The sequence below is a fragment of the Neopsephotus bourkii genome, unplaced genomic scaffold, assembly GCF_033783945.1.
Source record: "Neopsephotus bourkii isolate Nb327-2 ecotype Australia unplaced genomic scaffold, CSIRO-AGI_Nbou_v1 NB_1768, whole genome shotgun sequence".
NCBI lineage: Eukaryota > Metazoa > Chordata > Aves > Psittaciformes > Psittacidae > Neopsephotus > Neopsephotus bourkii.
This window is the reverse complement of record NW_026902242.1, coordinates 5,194,443-5,201,486: the sequence shown is the minus strand read 5'-3', so window position 1 is coordinate 5,201,486 and position 7,044 is coordinate 5,194,443. Positions and strand designations below refer to the sequence as shown.

The following is a 7,044-nucleotide window of genomic DNA, read 5'->3' as shown; positions in this document are numbered from 1 at the left end:
TCGGCTAGAGGGGCGGGCGGAAAAGGCAGAGTCCTCTTATGCGGTTGGTGCCCGCCATGGCTGGAACCGTCTGACAAGTGTCCTCTGAGGGGACAACGTCCAGCCTCCCGCCCTCGGCCCCCATTTCTTGAGTCCAGTTTTATAAGTCAGCCTTTGTCTTCATGAAGAACAGTGTTCACGCGTGAAAATGTCATCAGGAGAAGAGTTGATAAGTTCAGGAAAAGGGTGTTTATTAAAAGAGCTTGTTTAGATAAACGTGAGTTGAGACACGACTGTGATAGAGCACCAAAGCACCACAAAGGGAGTATTTGAAAATAGGTTGAGTTTAGGAACTTGATACCAGCAAACGACCAGATCAGAAGAAGAAAATAGTCCCTAATATTAATAATTTCCATTATTTTAACATCTCTCATGATAATTTGCAAATGCCCAAGAAGAAAAGAATGGGCCTGCCTGAAGAAGAGGAGCTGCATGGAGAGCAGAGCAGCTTCCAGTGTCTGAGGGGGGCTACAAGGATGCTGGGGAGGGACTCTTCATCAGGGTCTGTAGCAATAGGACAAGGGGTGAGAGGTTCAAACTGAAACAGGGGAAGTTCAGATTAGATCTAAGGCAGAAGCTCTTCCCTGTAAGGGTGCTGGGCATTGGAATGGATTGCCCAAGGAAGCTGTGAATGCTCCATCCCTGGCAGTGTTCAAAGCCAGGCCACGTCTTCGGTGACACGGTTTAGTGCAAGGTGTCCTTGCCCATGGCAGGGGATTGGAACTGGATGATCTTAAGGTCCTTTCCAACCAAAACCATTCTATGTGTCTACAATTCCACGACCTTTCACATGGCCTAGCAATTAGAGACCACATTTATAATGTGGCATCGTTGTCAACGAACTAATATATTCCTACTTTGAAAACGATCCTGGTCATTCAGTTATTTACCTCATAATCCAAATAATAAGTACTGTTTGGCTAAATTTGATAAAGTCAGAGGAAATCCTAGGGCATTATGACAAGAAGGGAATTCCAGTAAAAGGAAGTAACTGTAACAATCAAAGCAATATTGCTTACATGCTGGTTATATTCCAGGAATTAAAACCAACACAAAAGCAGGCTGTGTAAAGTTCCCATTGTACCCTTAGTACTGATAAGGAGAAGGCCTGAAAGCTATTGTGTGTATGTGTTTGCGTTGCTCGAATATGTTTCACCTTTTTTAGGTTTTATTGTCTCACTTATGTGCAGATGTAAGTGAAAATGAATATGCGGATGCAAGGATATATGAAAACTATATAGCAAGTTTCAATTGCTTAAAATGAGTTTTACTGGTGTATAAAAATCTTACAAGTCTCTCTTGTAATGCTCAGTGCTATATGCTCTATAAAAGCTGATTATGATTTCTTCTGATATCAGTGTAGGACATATGAAGAGACAGCAACATCGAAGATTTTAAATGTAGACACACAGATGCAATTAGATCACAGCTTTCATTGGTGCTAAGCATCAGCAGTTCCCATTGATGGAGTTCCACAAAAAGACAGAGATGCCAAACAACTGAGAGCAGCAGTGCCTGACCGTGAGGCAGAAGCACCGCCTCAGGTAAGGTCTGTACCTCAATAATGCCTTGGGAGAGGGGTATCATAAGGGTGGAATTGACAGCAACCAACACAGTCTAGCTCTTCCCAAGACAAAATACTGCCGATTCTTCCCTGAAGAGCCCTGTTGCTGCCCATGACATGTGAGCCTCACCTGCAAGAGCGGGATGTGTTGCTTTCTGTGTTTATATTGACTGACAGCCTTGACACTCCGCTTTTTCCTTCAGAAAATGGCTCGATACCTCTCCTTTGTAGCATAACCTGGATGGAAGAGGAAGAAGACTCCCATCCTTTAAGCTCCTGTGAGCTAGAATGTTCTTGTAGGATTTGGAATATCTACTTCTAATTGCTGCTTTCCTAAGGAGCCCTAAACAAAACAGTACTATTTCTTAGGAAAATGCCTGAAGTAGATGGTACTTCCGCCTTCAGCAGATGGGCTGTTTGGCATAAGTGGGGCATCAGATGTGTTTTTTCAGTTCTCACTTTTTACATCCTTCCTCTTTTCATGAAAGTTTAAGCAGTCAGAATGTGAGTGAGAGGGAGAAAGCAACTCTTCAGGCTAATAGTTGCTACACTTATCTAAGAGGAAGATGTGTTTTAATGTATGTTTATGAATTTCATCTAAAACTCCAGTTTGGAACGTTTTTCCCTATTTAATCCTATAACATAAAAATAAATCCTGTTGTTGGATCACAACCTTCAGCTACATGCTTGAGTCCCACAGTATTCCACTGCTCTTAAAACACTTCCGAGTTACTCCCTTTCTTGAAATTCTCTTTGTCCACATCCTGTAGGCCTATAACATAGTGTTCAGGGGAAACTAGATTTTTATTGTTATTTTTGCATCCTAGAAGGAACAGACATTCAGCTGTTAAGAGCTGAACCTTGAAGATTCCTGCAGTCATTTGAAGAGATTACCACATGCAGGCTGTCTGCCCTGTCTTTGGTGGAAGCTTCAGTACCTGGTCTAGCAGGAAATTTCTACAGCTGCTGTTCAGAGCCAGAGGTATTGTCAGGGTTTTGAGTTCAGGATAAAGGGATACACTTGGTTCAGGTAAAGAGAGCCCACTAGCATGTGGGCTTAGCTACAAGCTAGCTACTGACCTAGAGAGCTCTGCAGGTATATTCAAAGATCCTGTAGCTCTGTCTGATAAAATCAGCTGCAAACAGCTGAGGCGTCAGCATGTTTACTATTGTTACCTGTGCTGGAGGAGCAGTAACTTCCTTTAGAAGTGTAGGGTAGACAGCAGGGCTGGTCAGTTGTAGAAGTGATGAAGTGTAAGCCATGTGAGAACCTACAGGATTGTCTCAGGTTGAAAAAGAAACTGAAGCATGCCATGTCCTCTCATCTCTGATGATTATGAAAAAAGTTGGTGGCCAGTGCACCAGCAGGTATGGTGAACACCGTACTTTGCCTGCTGCCTGATCTTCAGCCTTGCTTATAACATATCCTAATAGAAGAAATAACCTTTTACAGCATGATACCATTGGATATAAACAGATTCTGGAACATCCCTGTCCATAATCAGAAGTAGAATTTATGCAAAGAGTTTCAATACTGTTAATTGGTAGTTGAGTGAGGGCTTTGAGGATTTCTGATTACAATTTCTTGAAGTGGAAGACAAGTAAGACCAATGGTTAGAATCACTGTAGTTTTAGCCTTTTATATCTCTCTAGATCATCATATTTGTCTACCTAAGTCTTGGTCATGTAGCTGTAAAGCTTTGCAGTGAAGTATTACATTGGAATACACTGTAAAATAGGGTAGGAAGCTTGAGATCTATAGGTTGAATGACTAGATGCTGCAGCAGAGTTGCTGTTATTAACTCTGCTGACTTTGATTCTGTGTCAGGCTTATCAGTGAAGAAATTCATCTTAAGGTTTTATTTCTTGTCATTAGACTTTTCTTGAGAAGCTTTATGATAATCCAGAGTATTGAACATGTGGAATCTTGAGCATTTTTTAAGGTCAATTTCCAGAAATATTGTAAGCCTGGCACAGCTCAGTATGGTTCGGAATGGCTTGATAGACAGCATCCATCTTTGTTGACCTTGCCATTAACGTGCACTTTAATTTTAAGGAATGTAAGATTGTTTTAAATTATTTGAATTTTAAAACAATCCTTTGACTACCACATGCCAATATCTAGTGTATCCACTGGGAGGGCTTCCAATATTCTTTCCTTGAGGCTAACCAGTGTTGGACCACATCCTTAAAGACTTCTGCTTACAAACAAACTAAACAAAATTATATTAATATAAAGCTTTATAGTTGAATGAATAAAATACTTTTATAGAGAAAATAATAGCTTGTAACTTAAATGCTTCCAAGCTGACTCCCAGAACTGCTTTCTGACTGCATGAAAAAGTAGTGTTTAAACCAAAGGCTTCGGAGTAAAAGATTTAATGAAGACAAAAAACAACCTGCAAAATGTCTCCATAAGTCAGTTTATATCATTGTGAAAGCACATTAAAATTAGTAAACACATTTTTGTAGCATGTGTAATCCCAATAATGTAGCATCTATGTTGGAATTCATATGTATTTAGTTCTATAATACATTGAGTTGTATGGGTTCCATCTTATGTCACTGTGTGTCTACACTATTCCCCATTCATTATTATCTATCTGCAGCATATACTGGCATAAAACAACTGTTTTATTAATTTTTATGTATTTATGTAATCTTTTAATGCAGTTGTGAGGTATATAGGAATGATTCGTGTCAGAAACTTAGGAGTCCTTGTCATCATTGCACTTTGGGAGGAATGGAAAATCATGTGTAGAATGTATAGGAGTGATCAGATTAAGATGGGAGTTCCTGTAAATACAATGATGAAAGAAAAGAAGGAACAAAGGAATAATCCTTCCTAATCAAAGTCTTTGTTACTTTAAGGGGTACTTTGTTTAACTACTTGAATATCTCAGATGCTTTGCTAACTACAGAGGGTGTTTTGTTTAACTGCTTGAATACCTTAAGGGGGTTAGGTAATCAGGGGATACATTCTGTTACGGCATGAGGTGAAACTTGTGTATTCGATATGTAACTATATAAGAAATGGAATTGAGGGGACTAAGATAGTGGTTAAGCTTGTGACAGACATTCCCTGTTAATGTATTGCCAAGGAATTCAATGACTTTTTAAGAAGTTTCATCACCTAAAGATAAGATCCCAGCAACAGGAGGAGAACAATGAAAAAGAATCACGTCGGTATTTGGGTGAAGGAGACGACAGGATTGGCTGAAACCCAAGACCGAGGAGTATAAGAGACTATACCCCAGAACTCTCGGCGTGCGTTGCTGGTGGAGTGAAGGCTCCCCTGCGCACCCAGCGCTGCTTGCTTATTGCTTCTCAATAAATTGTAAATAAATTAAATTCGGACCAAAACCCTGTCTATGCTAAATTTTTATAATACAGTTAAGCAGCAGAAATTGAAGACTTCTGGCAGTTTGTTACCAGTCACAGCTCTTCAGAACTTCAACTAATACTTTGAAGAATAGCAGCAATTCTGGAACCAGAGTTTCAAAATAAATGTGCATGAAAATCTGAAGGTAAGTTTGATTTAACCTTTATTAATGTAGTGAAAAGACATATAAAAATAAAAGGAGAAGAATGTGTCATTTTAAATGAACATTGTTAAATTATAACTCTATTTAATAGTCAAAACTTGTTCTACTGGAATAGATAAATGCATTTGTTTGTGTGTGAGTGTATAGCTTCTGTGCCAACGTTAACAACTGTGAGCTTAGCTTGATAATAACCAGGCAAAGATTATAAAATCAGTAGTGTCAGCTGCCTGGCCTGTATACAATCAGGCTTTCATGAAAAATCTGGGGCCTGGATTTGACAGAACCAGAAAACAGCTGTTCTCAACAGCAGCTTCCGCTCAAAAACTACAGCTATCCCAGCGAGAATTAATGCTCCTTTTCACTTAGTGCAGTCGTTTACTGGTCCTTATGGAAGCTGTTGCTGTGCTTCCCCTAAACACTTCGACAAGGGTTGTACTACAACGGCAGGCAGCAACTGGCAAAAGAGTCAATTGGCAAAAGTCTTGATATTTCAGGGAACTGGACTAGGTAAATCATGTGCTCTCTTTGTGGTCTTTGTCCTTTTAGTGTCATACTTCCTGGAGCCACAGCAGGTTAGTTTGATACCCAGGCAGGATCATAATTTGGTCCCACACCCCAGCTGTGTATCTTAGAAGAAGCTGTTTATCTTACACTTGGAGGAAGATTCTATGGAAAATTCTATAGGCCATAACTGGCCCCTAGGGAAATAAAAAATAAAGTTTTGGGATTTCTTCCTTTTACTCTGCAATAACAGTTTAGTGGCTGGACATATATTTGCAGCTCTGCTGATGACTGCAAGAAAGTCACTTTATCACATGGTACTACATTCTCTTTACAAGTGGCATAGGAATAATCAAACTTATCTTCTCAATGGAACACCATGAGGTCTGTATAGGAGGCTGGAAGCTTAGATTATTTTAAGAGCATTGGGAAGAACATATTGAGGAACAAAGCTTATACAGTTTTGAGTTTAACTGTCACATCTTTTCAGGCCAGTCTGAACTGACATGTGGCAATTGTGTCAGTGATTGGGACCCCAGCCCACATAGCTTTTGAGCATATATACTGTTGGTGTAAGCATAATCATTGAAATCAGTCAGTCTTACCCTGTCATTTTGCTTGTCATGAAAGAGCAAATTTTGTTTGTGTTTTCCTCACTTTGGAGAAGTGCGGAATCCTGTGTTTCTTGAACAGAGTCCTTCAGAATTTTTACCATAGCACAGGCACTGTAAACTGAAGCTCCTATTTAAAATAAATCTTCGTGCTCCTATAGTAAGAACCAGCCATAAGTGCTAACTAAGTTCAATCTTCGACTATTCATATTTGATTGTACTTTTAAACATACATTTATATGAAAGTCAGAACATCCCGGAGAGCAATGATTTGATCTAAACTGATTTTTAGAGCATTTGGGAAAATGTAATTTTTGTTGGAGCCCACTAGATGTCATTGCTAACACACCATAGACTACTGCAGTTCTGCTTGCTAGGCAAAGTAGGACTGGGGGTCTTCAGAGTAATGGATGAGTAATGGATGGAGATAGGCTATAGCCTATCTGTCATACTTTTAAGTAACCCTAGAAAATAGTTCCAGGAACAATGCTGCAACCCATTTATTCTGATTCTATGTATGATGTAGTTCCTACCAATTCATATGCAGTGGAAATACTTTAGGAAATAAGAAGATGCATCAGGAGCAAATTAAAGGAATTATTTCTGAATAAATGGACATTTGGTGACCTAAAATCTGTTAGAGGGAACCAATATCAGCAAATAATGGTTTGATTTCTGACTCTTCTCCAAAGGGGTCTCTGTCCTCTAAAATGTTACAGCTATTCTGGCCTTGATAGGAACTAAAATTACAATGTTGTTATTGTTTGGGGAAATGGAATTTTAG

General features: G+C 39.4%; 1 long non-coding RNA gene across 2 annotated transcripts; it reads left to right on the top strand.

Annotated features, from left to right (window-relative positions):
- The first annotated feature begins 72 nt into the window (after positions 1-72).
- LOC133226038 (uncharacterized) lies at positions 73-5,875 on the top strand. 2 transcript variants are annotated; one of them, XR_009729371.1, is made up of 4 exons: positions 73-136; positions 1,398-1,583; positions 4,997-5,130; positions 5,695-5,875. It is a non-coding gene; the product is annotated as an uncharacterized LOC133226038 (long non-coding RNA). The 2 variants fall into 2 exon arrangements; XR_009729370.1 differs by lacking the exon at positions 73-136 and adding an exon at positions 202-256.
- Positions 5,876-7,044: the final 1,169 nt, after the last annotated feature.